This window comes from Lathyrus oleraceus, chromosome 5 (genome assembly GCF_024323335.1).
Source record: "Lathyrus oleraceus cultivar Zhongwan6 chromosome 5, CAAS_Psat_ZW6_1.0, whole genome shotgun sequence".
Taxonomy (NCBI): Eukaryota; Viridiplantae; Streptophyta; class Magnoliopsida; order Fabales; family Fabaceae; genus Lathyrus; species Lathyrus oleraceus.
This window is the reverse complement of record NC_066583.1, coordinates 296,185,835-296,197,537: the sequence shown is the minus strand read 5'-3', so window position 1 is coordinate 296,197,537 and position 11,703 is coordinate 296,185,835. Positions and strand designations below refer to the sequence as shown.

Sequence of the window (11,703 nt, the reverse complement as noted above, 5' to 3'; positions counted from 1 at the left end):
ATGGAGAAAAAGGGAAAAGTGTTGATGAGCAAGTAAGCGTTTGGCAAACTATTAGGCCAAGGTAACTTCAAAAGTTTACCTTGCAAGGGACCCGAGGATTGTTGACAATGTTGTTGTTAAGGTTATCGACAAGGAGAAAGTCCTAAAATTGGGATTCAAGGTTCAAAATTAGCGAGTGGTTTTGACCATGAGACAGGTTAAAAACCCGAATGTTCCGCGCCTCTCTGAGGTTTTGGCTACCAAAACAAATATTTACTTAATTATAGAGTATGCCAAAGGTGGTGAGCTTTTTTAGAAAATAGATAAAAGGCAAATTAAGCGAGAATCAAGCAAGAAAATAATTCCAACAATTGATAAAAGCTCTTGATGTCTGCCACAAACAGGGCGTTTACCATCAGTTTGAAGCCTGAGACATTGTTTTTGGCCGAGAACGGTGATCTCAAAATAGCCGATTTCGGAATGAGTATGTTCCTGGAAGCTCATCAGCGCAACAACTTGCTGAAAACAACGTGTGGAACTTCTGCATATATAGCTCCTGAGGTTGTGTCCCAAAAAGGTTATTATGGAGCTAAAAGTGATGTATGGTCATATGGAGTCATCCTATATACTCTTTTGGCGGGGTATTTACCGTTTTATGACAATAATCTTATGGTTCTGTATGGAAAAATCTACCGGGGCGAATACAGTTGTCCAAACTGGTTTCCACTTGACATATAAAGATTGGTAGCCCGAATTCTAGACCCTAATCCTAAAAAAGGATAACACTGCTAAGATAATGGAAAATCCTTGGTTTCTAAAAGGGTTATATCCGAAATCTTTTCAAATGAAAAAAGAAATTACAGATGTAGTTGATGATGAAACTGCCGTTGTTAAGCCAACTCAAGGATTGGCTCAACCAACATATTTAAATACTTTTTACATACTTTCTTTGTCTGTAGGGCTTGATTTGTATGTACTTTTCGCAAATGATAACAACGAAAAGGAAGACTTTAAGTTTACATCCGTGAGCTTGCCCTCTTCTATCGTGGCAACGATAGAGGACATTGCGCGTATTTTGCAGATTGAGATAGTTAAGACGAATGGAGGGATTCTAAAGATGTCCGTTTTGGAAAAATAAGGAAACTTGCAATTTATTCATTTGGGATGATGATATTGCACAAGGAAAGGATGATTATGAAAGTGTAGATGAAGAATGGAGCAAAGGTGAGAGCAAGGTGTGGGATATGCAAGTTGTTGAAACTTTAAAGGAGATGTATGAATCTTCAATGAAGAAGAACAAGAGGTTGAAGATCAATAATAAGTCAGAGGCATTTTGGGGAAAGTTGAAGTTAATTTGTCTTGTATTTTTGTTTTGGCCAACATGTACTTGTTATTGAAGTGCAAATATTGAAATGATCTATTGTTGTTCTTCTAAGTTTGTAATATCGTTTAATTGATTCACTTCATATCTTGATCAATTATGTAACCATCACTTACGTAATGCAGTTCAATTATGTAATGTAATGTAATTTGGTATGAACTATAATTTGGTGTAATTGAGTTTGTAAGTTTCACTTTGTACGACCTATAATTTGGTTTAATTGATTTTGTAAGTTTCACATCATAATTTGGTACCTATAATTTGGTTCAATTATGTATTGTACTATAATTTGGAATGACCCATAATTTGGACAGAATGTGACCTATAATTTAGACAAAATGTGGCCTATAATTTGGACGAAATGTGACCTATAATTTTGACATAGAAATGCAAACAAATTTCACCAAAGATTAATTAATTGCAGATATCTCATTACATTTACAGTATATTACATATCAAAATAGTAATTGATCCATATCAAAATAGTAATTGATCCATTCATTACAGTACGGTACATCTGACTTATCAAAATAATAATATCTTCTTCAAAATAGAAGTATAAACATAACATAAATATCTATCTTCAATTACATCTTCAAAGAGTTTTCACTGAGTTATACCCTTGCAAATGTCTTCCCATTTAACTTCATACACTACCGCCTCATTTAACTTCATATTTGTATTATTTTTCAACCCATAAACAAATGACCTTGGCAACCCACTTTGCTTTAGCACTTTTGTTGAAGAAACCTTTTCCACACTTGTGATTTGCAAACAATGTTTTTATCCTAAATATTGTGGATTTAAAACTCTACTTCACAATACAATATAATTACATTTTTCCTTGTCCTTACATACCACCCTACATCTACTGACATCATTTTTTTCAAACCTCACATCCCTACCATTCAAAACATTATGCTCTAGTATAACATCTTTGAACTACTTCAATGAAGAAAACTCCATTCTAACCTTGAAAGTAAAATCCTTAATTAGAGAATCTTCTTCATTGAACCTGATTACACATGGCCTTTCATCACAACTGTCATCATAAACCCAACTATCCAGTTCACCAGTAATGTATGAATCTTCAATGACATGTTCCTTACCCATATCTTCTATGATAAACATCTTCTTGACTGGTTCACTTGGGGCCTCACCATTAACAACAGGTTCAGTTCTAGGTTCACCATGAATACCTGCATCAACCCCCCTTCATCAAGCCCTTTATCAAACCTTTTCATTCTCTCCTCCTCACTATCATCAAAGTGTACACCCCTCACAGATTCATCACTAGAATCACCACTTCTTTCACTTAATTTGTCGTCAACTTTATTACATGTATTACCCTTGCCTTTCTCTTTGATCCTATCCATAAAGGTGTCCTCTCCTGTAACTCGTTTTTCCTCACATAACATCTCAAATTCATAATTATTTCCAACAATATACACAACTAACTCAGAAGCATCTTCATCATACCTAAATGGTTTTAAATCTTCTTAAAAATATCCTTCATCGAGTTTCCACCACATTTTAACAGAATCCAAATCAAACTTAGGTTCAATCACTTTAACTAAGTCACCGACTTCAAAAAAAGACCAAAAATCGGGATCTTGACCAATAAAAGCATATACTTCCCAGCCATTATATCTCATGTTACGGTCTTTTACAAAACAACCCTTTAAGTAGAACATAACCTTAAATGTATCCATTTTCTGTTAAAAAATTTAACTTAGGTTTAACATTTATCAAATCAGGTTAAACAAATACGGAATGCAGTAGAAATACTACTTATATACGGGCACAATTACAAAATTGGTATTAATATAAGAAGAATGGTTATTTACCTAACCCCACCATTAATAAATATTGAATATAATGAATTACCTGAGACCACTGAATGCAACTAACTATGACCACTCTTGCTTGCAACTGAAATGAGGGAACAACAACGACAAAGTTGTTGTTGGGACCACTCCAAGAAAGATTTATTCCTGGACCACAAAGAAGCTTTTTCAACGAAGATGAAGAGTTTGTTGTTTTAGGGCACACACACACACACACACACACACACACACACACACACACTCGCGCGCGCGCGCACACACACACACACACACACACACACACTCTCTCTCTCTCTCTCTCTCAATGGAATAGAAAGAGTTATTTAACATTATCAGGTTGGTAGGTTATATGATAATGTTAGCAACACTTCCAAGCTCGTAAATTAGAAACAAAACTGTCCAACCCAGGAACATAAAGATGTTACGCGTAAGCCTCGGCTAGTGGAAACAAATGGGAGGGACCAATTTTATGGACGAAAAAGATTGCGTGTACCATTGTTTGAAAGAAAATTTAGAGGGACTAAAATTGAATATTGACATATTTATAAGGACTAAAAACATATTTAACTCTTTAATTTATTAAAAAAGAAAGCATGAGTGAGAAAGAGTTAGGCAGTTGAATTGAAGCAACCAACAAAGAGCATGTTGACAAACCTGATGAATATATCACTACTACGAAAAACACAAATAATGACGATTGAGAAACACATAAAATAATGGTTTCACATACGTTGTTAGGTATCATTTGATTGTATGTATGCTGGTCTCCACAACGGGTGAATGACTATGGTGGCATGTTAGGTAGCGCGTTACTTATAACAACGGTTAAAGAAACCAACTGTTGTGAAATAATTTATAGGTTCTGGGTTCGAATCCCAACAACTCATTCTTTAGTTAACTTTTCACGACGGTTGTTTGTTCCAACCACGACAGTATGTTTAAGAGTTTATTGTAAAATATGTGATTGCTTGTTTTTCCCTGAACTTGATATAACAAACTCAGTAACAATATTTATTAACAAAAACATCAATTAATTAACATATATTAGGAGAACTTGATAACTAACCGGTCCTGGAAAATTAAGACAAACTTGTAAAATGAAAGGAGGATGAAACTCAGGAGAAAACTGCAAACTTGTGTGATAAATGGATGTCATTGTAGGTCTATAACACAAGTTTGCATATTTCACCCTAGTTTCATCCCCTCTTGTATTTTTTCTTCAAAGCAACACAAATCAATTGTAATCCTATAAAAACCATGAAACAAAATAACATCTTAAAATAAACTAGCAATACATTGTAATTCAACAAAAGTTTATCAACATACATAGCAATAATATTAACATAACAATAACAACCAAAGACAAATCATTCGAAATATAATAAAGTCTTTGATCTTCATGCCTAGTTGAATTTGTGCAGTTTTCATGGTCTTCACTCTCAAGGTCATCATAGTTCTCAAGGCCTTCATCTGATTCAAAATCAGTTACATCCAAATTTATTAGGTACTTAACAATAACCTCTACCTTCTTTATCTTTTCAGGATTAAGATTCTTAAAAAGAATCTTCTTATATCCTGTTCCACCAGACGGTTCAACAACACTAACGTGATCCCTAACAACTTCAACTTCCTGGGCTTCGTTCAACCATAACTCCACTATATCAATAACCTCTTTTGAAGCCTCAATCTCGTGGATAAGTTTGTTCTCACTAATCATGTTGAGAAAAAGATCTGAAATCAGAGAGAAGAATATGAAATCTGAACAAGAAGAGAAATCGTATTTCGAAATAACATACAACAACAACAACATACAACAACAAAAAAACCCATAAACACAAGAACAAGAAAAAAACCATGTGAAAATCATGTAAAACATTACAATAATATACACGAAAACAAGAGAATAAGGACGAAGAAGAATACATTTATGTATGAAGAACAATATTGAATATATATTGCAGAATAAGAAAGCTAATGCCGAAGAAGAAGAGAGAAAATATGTTCTAGGGTTTTGCTATGAGTGGTACAACGATACTGTCAAGAAGCAAGAGTAAATTCGCTTATATATGGGAAAACAATTTCACCACGGTCGTATTAAAAAACCGTGATGAAATGCAATTCCTTTAAAAAATAGAAAATTGTTGGAGTTGAGATTCGAATCCTGTCACTCCATGAGTGTATAATCACGGTTAAATAACTTAACCGTAATGCAATGTTTTTTTTCTCCGGAAATATAAAAAATAAAGTGCGTACAAAAATAAGGTATTACCACGATTAACATTTAAACAGTTGTAATTTAATGTTACAAAATATCTATTTTGTAGTATTGTACTACTCCGATCGAATTTATAAGCAAAAAGATATTTTTCACGTTACTAAGAATGCTAATTAAGTGCCGTTAATTTTTTTGATTTCATGTAAAAGACCTAACACAATTACTAATATATTTTTAATTAAATTTTCATCCATAACATTATAAATTAATTAATACATGGATAATTTTATAATAAAAACATTAAATACAACTAGATTTGTTGAAATTTAGTTATATTTAAGGTCAAAAAAATTTGAAATTCTTTATTTATAAATTAGGTCGGAAGGAGTACATAACTTAAAGCAATAATACTGTGATATTAGTGATAAGGTAACAAATCCAAGTCAGATACATGTAATGACTTTTATACAACAACTTTCTTATAGATTTATTTATTAAAACCTAATCAATTTTATAAAAAATATTTAATATTTATTTTCTAAAATCTAATATTAAAAAAATTAATTAAACTTACATGATCTCTAGTATTGTAAATTTTTAATATTTTAAAAGATCTCAATTTAATTATTTTTTTTAAATCTTGAAATTGATTAAAGTAACTCCTCGAATAAGTGTGATAAAATAAAATAAAATATATGTACATTTGAGCATAATAAAAATGATACCATATGTCTATCTTTTTGTTAGTAATAAAAATATAATTGCAAAACATCAATTCAAATCATTTTGATTCAAAATATATTCTCATTATTTGTATTATACATTATCTATAGTATAATATTTTTTTTGACAAAATATGATATATAATTTAATGATGATTATATTATTCTAGATATCATTTTCAAAAGGATATAGATTATGAAAAAAAATATGTATCATAAATGTTTTTATACGATCAACCAATAAAAATGTGTATTTCGTCAGATCACACTTTTTTTTTTTTAAATATTAAGATGATAAGACAAATATAAAGATTCTAATTAATTGTATGTATGATATTGTTTTATATCATGTGAGTATTTCCTTTAAACTCATATATTATATTCATTTTGTTTGAAAAAAAGTAGTATATTATTCTGGATATAATTATCTAAGGATATATTATATTCATTTTCAAGAAATAGATATCAGTTTTTTCTATGATATATTAAATATTCAGTCGTAGGTTTGATTCACGTTTATGATAACGCTAATCCAACGACTCTCTTTGGTGTATACTCCAATCCTATCCAACTCATTTACAAAATCACTAGTCAAATGCAACAAAAATGAACCTGTTAAAGTAACCATATCTAATACAATGCATGTGTTTTGGTGTATTCATTTCAAAACTGTCTAATGTGTGTGTTCTTTGTGATTTTACCTTAATGTGCTAGACATCAATGTTTGATATATTATTACTACATAGTACCTTTTACGCCCCCTACCCTACATTGGAATTTGCCCAAAAAAAATTCACCAAGTAGAAACCGAAACTCTATACTTATAAATAACGACCATTTTTTGCTTGCACAATACACTTTGCTCTCTAGCTTCAAGCATTTCTCTTCTCCTTAATCGGTATTGCTTTCCTTTTCTATATCTCTTTTATCTCATGTTCTTACTTTGGTTTGTTGATGTTGGAATTCAATTCATGTTTATTATTCTAAACTTTGCTTGTTTATTTTAGTTTATTTTGTAGACTAATTTTATGGTGCACGAGCGAAGTATTGTACTATGTAAGAGTTTGTTATCACATTGGATCAATAAGTTCCATACTTGGATTAAATGAGATATGAATCATGATGAGGATTATTGATTCAATGATAAAAAAAACTTGTTTATGATATAACATTCCTTACTTGTGGAGTGTAAATTTATTTCCATGAATATTTTTTTGTTTATTCTTATTCATCTTTGTTGAATATAGTTACTAATAAGTGACCAGATCGATCAAATGAAGCGATTATTTTTATATACAAGGGTACATTGTAAACCCTAAGATCTCGAGGATGATCTAAATGATCTACGGTTACTATGTAGTTGGAGACGTAGGCAACATTGGCTTTTGGGGTTCACCCGAAAATGGAGAACACAGGGAAAGTGTGGATGAGTGAAGTTGTGCGAAAAATACCCGAGCGCATCGCACGCTCGAAGATACAATAAAGTCACCATCAAACTATATTTATTTTCGAATGAAAGGGAAAACATTGATAAAACCCAGGGGAAAGAGAAAAGGGTAATGAAGTAGGTTATGAAAGGGGAAGATATTAGCATCCCTCACACATATTGTACTTGATATGAACCATTTTGATTGTTCTATGCTAGGATGGGTGTTACTATCTGAATATTACTCGTAAAAGGGTAAAAACATTAAATGAAACTAGATTTATTGACATTTGATTTTTTTTAAAAATAACCACTATTTTAAAAAATAATACCAAAATAACCATATTTTCAAATTAATTACCAATATAACCACTTTTCAAACAAAAAGAATTATCCGTCTAAAGTAGTCGTCATACCAAATGACACATGCATTGCTTGATGCACTATGGCGTCATGCCTAGTGGCTAATGCATGCACCACAAGCCAATGCAATTGACGCATGCTTTGCCTTTTTGCACTATGGTGCCATGGCTAGAGGCTACTACTGCATGCAGAATTCGCTATTGCATGTGGCACATGCATGCATCACTTGGTCCATGCGTCACTTCATGTGGCTACTTCTTTTTTTACACCTATATAAAAAATACAACATCCCCTACCATTATTTTTTACACATCTTCTTACCATCTTCTTTCATTTTTCTTCAGTCTCCTTCAATTTTTATTCAAAATGTCTTCATATATGTGTCCATATATTCACAAGAGAAATGGTGATTTAATTTATTCGGCAGTAAAGCCTCCGATGAAGATACCACTATGGAATATAGAGACGTTCAAATATCTTAATAGGACCTTGATCCGTTGGTTAGATGGAGACATTGCATTGGGTGAAAAGACCAGAAGAATTCAAAGGCTTGATACCACATTCAACCAAAATGTAGAAGTTTGTTTATGGGTGAATGTTAAAACTGACAGAGATGTTCACATGATGATGTATAGTTCTCACAAAATTGTTTTGATGGTTGTAATCGCATAGTTATGTTTTTAGTTGTTGTATTTGTTTGTGTTGTTGTTGTTTAATTATTGTAGTTGTTTGTATTGTTGTTTAAATTATTGCTTAGTTGTTGTTTTCAAGTTATTGTAACAGAATGTTATGATATTTATAAATGAAAGTTGTTTTTAAAATAAAGCAAAACCGTTACATTTAAAATTATGTTGTTGTGCTTGGTCTAACGCTGAGATAATTTGTACGATTATGTCCGGGCTTGTGACATGAACTACATGATCTCACCATTTTATTTGCCGTATCCATTTCGGTTTGAATACGCGTGCTGTTAGGGTGACCCTTTTTCTTTCTTCGCGCTATTTCATTGTGCCAGAGTATGTTCCCTTGATATGCAGACCAATAATCCTCTTTTGCTACCACCGAAAAGCAAATATTATAAATATTGCATATGTTTATGAATTTTTAAACGACGAATAGTAAGTTGGAAGGATCATGTCAAACCTTTGAACATGCCGCTATGACATGGGAGAAAGACATACGAAAGACTTGGAACTCTCCGCAATCGTACCAACCTTTATCTAGTTCTACTCGATAGTGTATCCTCGGCCTCCCTTCATTGTGATCCATTGACTCAGCAACACTAAACCAACCTTTAGTACAGTCAAACACTATGACCACATGTGTGTTAGCTTTGGCAGTTTCCTCCTTAATGAATTTCATTGAAGCATCACTAAACAGCTACCCCAATTATAACACTGGACTCCATTTGGAACGCCTAATCTTAAACAACGCCCCTAGGCTAAAATAGGTTGCTCGCACTTAAGCGGTTTAGATTTCAGATACCTTTGAAGACAAAGTTCATTGGTTCCACAAGATCTGTTGTCAAGTGCCCCCATCGTTGAACGTTGTCGTATGCCCTAGTCCACTTCTCCAATGGAATATTATCGATCCACCTTCCTGCATCTGCATTTGTAAATTTGATGTCTTTGCGATAGTGTTTGAAGGAAAGTTTTGTTAATGCATACTCTGCGTTGACAACCTTCTTCCGTAGCTTCTTGTCATTGATCTCTTGCATGAAATTTTGAGCGATATGTCTAATGCAGTAGACATGCGTTGAATGAGGATCCTGTCAGCCGTTATCAATGTTTTTATAGGCACCTCAGGGAAATCGTGGGAGACCTCGAAGGCAGACTAATGCACCGGGATGTGGAATAAGGGAACGTTTCGATCAGGCGGGTCATTAATTTTCTTGTCAATTATTATGTATTTTAATTTTATAACATAATATTATTAATTATTTTTCATTTTATTTTGTATTTCAATTTTTTATAATTATAACTTAAAAAATTAAAATTAAAATTAAAAATAAAGCATGTGCCACTTGCAATGGCACATGCTCTTAATGACATAATGTATGCGCCAATCGCATTGACTTGTGGTGCATGCAGTAGTCATGCCTAGTGGCATTATAGTGCAACGAGTAAGTGCATGCGCCATTTGATATGGCTACCATTTTAGACATATAATTTTTTTTTTGAAAAATGGTTATATTTGTAATTAATTTGAAAAGTAAGTTATTTTGTATATTATTTTTTAAAATAATGGTTATTAATTTTTTCTTTTACATAAAACAATAATAATGTGATATTAGTGATAAGGTAATGAATCCAAGTCAGATTCAACTAATCTGTCTCTTATAGATTTATTTATTAAAACCTAATCAATGTTATAAAAAATATTTAATATTTATTTTTTAAAATTTAATATTAAAAAAAATAATTAAACTTACAAGATCTCTAGTTTTTTAAATTTTTAATATTTTAAAAGATCTCAATTCAAATTTTATTTTAAATCTCGAAATTGATGAAAGTAACTCCTATAATAAATGTGATAAATTAAAATAGATATATTTGAGCATAATAAAAGTGATACCATATGTCTGTCTTTTTGTTAGTAATAAAAATATAATTGCAACATCATTCCAAATCATTGTGATTCAAAATATTTTCTCGTTATTTGTATTAGTGAAATTTTTTTTGACAAAATATAATCTATAAGTTAATGATAATTATATTATTCTAGATATCATTTTCTAAAGGATATAGATTATGAAGATACCATATGTCTGTGTTTTTGTTTGTAATAAAAATATAATTGTAACATCATTCCAAATCATTGTCATTCAAAATATATTCTCGTTATTTGTATTAGTGTAATTTTTTTTTGACAAAATATAATATATAAGTTAATGATAATTATATTATTCTAGATATCATTTTCAAAAGGATATAGATTATGAAGAAAAAAAATATGTATCATAAACATTTGAATACTATCAACCAATAAAAACGTGTATTTCATCAAATTACACTTTTATTTTTTAAAAAATATTAAGATGACATGACAAATATAAATATTTTGATTAATTGTATTTATAATATTGTTTGATATCATGTGAGTACTTCCTTTAAACTCATATATTATATTTATTTTGTTTGAAAAAATTTAGTATATTATTTTAGATATAACTTTCTGAAGGATATATTATATTCATTTTTAAGAAATAGATTTTGTTTATGATATATTAATTATTCAATCATAGATATGATTCAAATTTATGATAACGCTAACCAACGACTCTCTTCAGTGTACACTCCAATCTTATCCAACTCATTCATAAAATCACTAGTCAAATGCAACAAAAATGAACCTATTAATGTAACCATATCTCATACAATGCATGTTTTTTGCTGTACTCATTTCAAAACTGTCTATTATGCATGTTTTTTGTGATGTTACTTTAATGTGCCAAACAAACTATTTTTGTTTCAATGTTTGATATATTATTACTGCATAGTACCTTTTACCTTTTATGCCCTTACCCTACATTGGAATTTGCAAGTTTTTTTCCCCCAAGTAGAAATCGAAACTCTACTTATAAATAACAACCACGCTTTTGCTTACACAATACACTTTGCTCTCTAACTTCAAGTCTTTCTCTTCTTCTTAATCGGTATTGCTAACATTTTCTATATCTCTTTTATCTCGTGTTCTTACTTTGGTTTGTTGATGTTGGAATTCAATTCATGTTTATTATCCTAAACTATGATCGTTTATTTTTGTTTATT

General features: G+C 31.1%; 1 pseudogene; it reads left to right on the top strand.

Annotated features, from left to right (window-relative positions):
* Positions 1–1,117, top strand: LOC127080286 (CBL-interacting protein kinase 2-like; annotated as a pseudogene).
* The last annotated feature ends 10,586 nt before the right edge of the window (positions 1,118–11,703 follow it).